General features: G+C 41.7%; 1 protein-coding gene across 1 annotated transcript in view; it reads left to right on the top strand.

Annotated features, from left to right (window-relative positions):
* Nucleotides 1-1,721, top strand: part of PCDH19 (protocadherin 19) — a 175,489-nt gene that overhangs the window by 169,928 nt on the left and 3,840 nt on the right. The gene's annotated exons all lie outside the window — the stretch shown is intronic.

Here is a 1,721-nt window from a genome sequence, read left to right on the forward strand (position 1 = left end):
ATTTTTTTTTTTTTTTCCTGTGCTTGAGAGTTGGAAATAAACAGGAGATATTGGGAGTAGAGAGGTGAAATATGACTTTATGATGTTTATTTAATTTTCATTGGCTTGCTGCTGTAAGCAATATAAAGGTTTTTCATTTGCTCTAGCCATGAGCTGGGTAGTTGGTGGCTGTTGAGGGACAGCTTCCCGTTTTAGCATCGGTGATACAAGGAACGCTGTGCAGACTTGTAACCAGAGATTCGGCCTTTAAAGCCATATTAAACCTTCCTTTTTTTTGGGTTTGCTATTAGGAGACCCACCTTTGCACGAGGTTGTTGTTCTTTTTCTTTAAAAGTTTTAAATCCCTTGTTTTCAAGTGGGTCTCCGCAGCACTCTTCCCGCCCCCTGCACGGGTGCCTCCATCGGCTAACGGAGGCACCCATGCCCGCAGTGGCTGTGTGCAACCATAGACATACAGCCTTGCGGCAGGCCACGCCCCTTCTCTGTGACCAACACTTTGATTGATGGCAGAAGGAGCCTATGGCTCCTCTGCCATCAAATGGTGCTGACATTGTCCTTCCTTCTGGAGGGGGGGCTACGTCTGTTCCCCAAGATCCCTGTGTGTGTTGTAAAGTAGTCACCGCTCCAAACTCGCTCCCGGATGGACTACAATCTCAATACAAATAAGTAAACTAAACATGAAATTGTAGTCCACCCCGGGAGTGAGCTTGGAGCCGTGACTACTTTACAACACACACAGGAACCATGGAGAACAGACCTAGCCCCCCTCCAGAAGGAAGGACAGTGTCAGCACCAATTCAGAGATGATTGGAGGGTCTACAGCCGAGTGATACACAAATAAGAGACATTGTTGTTAATAGTTAATGTACTTGAATTTATTTTTAAGATTTAATTCCTGAGTTTAGTGTCACTTTAATTAGTTTAAAGTGAAACTGTGCTGGAAAGATACTTTGTATATTTGCAAATGGGAGCTTCCATTTCAGAAAGTGTTCCTGCTCTGCCATGCCTTCAGGATCCCTCAATACTAGATCCTGTCCAACCAGATGCATTGCAAATGATGTTGATGGGTGGCCTATGGTTAGGAGTTTTAATTTGTTAGTCAAGTCCATATAAATGTGCCTCTAACACCTCCCTCCCCATAGGGTGACAATGCTGCTGTACAACGGTGGCTCTGTTGCTTACCCACTGAGCCACCATAAGACAAGAAGTGTGTTACTGGCCGGATCGTCAGGTGAAAATAAAGCCTGAAAAAGAAAACAAAAGCAGTCACAACACCTAAGGACTGCTAAGCTGCAATATGTTACATTTTTGGGTTTCGATACGCTTAAAATTCCAACCTCAACCAAAATCTATAGAGTCTCTCTCGGGTTTTATTGCCTTTTCTGTTACCATTAAGGAGATTTGCCCCTCACTTCATGTCATTAGAGGAAATCATGGACAATCTCTCATGCAAGGACACAGACAAAAACAATTTTTTTTTAGTAGAGTGAGAAATGTCTAGGCGTTGTGAAAATGTTCTGTCCATGCCTTCAAAAAAATTGGAGGAGATAAGCTATAGAGGAGTAGGTGAAAATGGTTAGGTTGTCTTGGTTGTTGCAGTTTGAACTCGATTAAAACCTTATTAGACCTCCAAACAGCCCAGTTATTTATTTATTTATTTATGTATTTATTTATTTAATGTATTTGTTTATTTAATGTGTGTGTATATATATATATATATA

Source organism: Nanorana parkeri, unplaced genomic scaffold (genome assembly GCF_000935625.1).
Source record: "Nanorana parkeri isolate BGI_ZX_2015 unplaced genomic scaffold, ASM93562v1 scaffold552, whole genome shotgun sequence".
In the NCBI taxonomy this organism is placed as follows: domain Eukaryota; kingdom Metazoa; phylum Chordata; class Amphibia; order Anura; family Dicroglossidae; genus Nanorana; species Nanorana parkeri.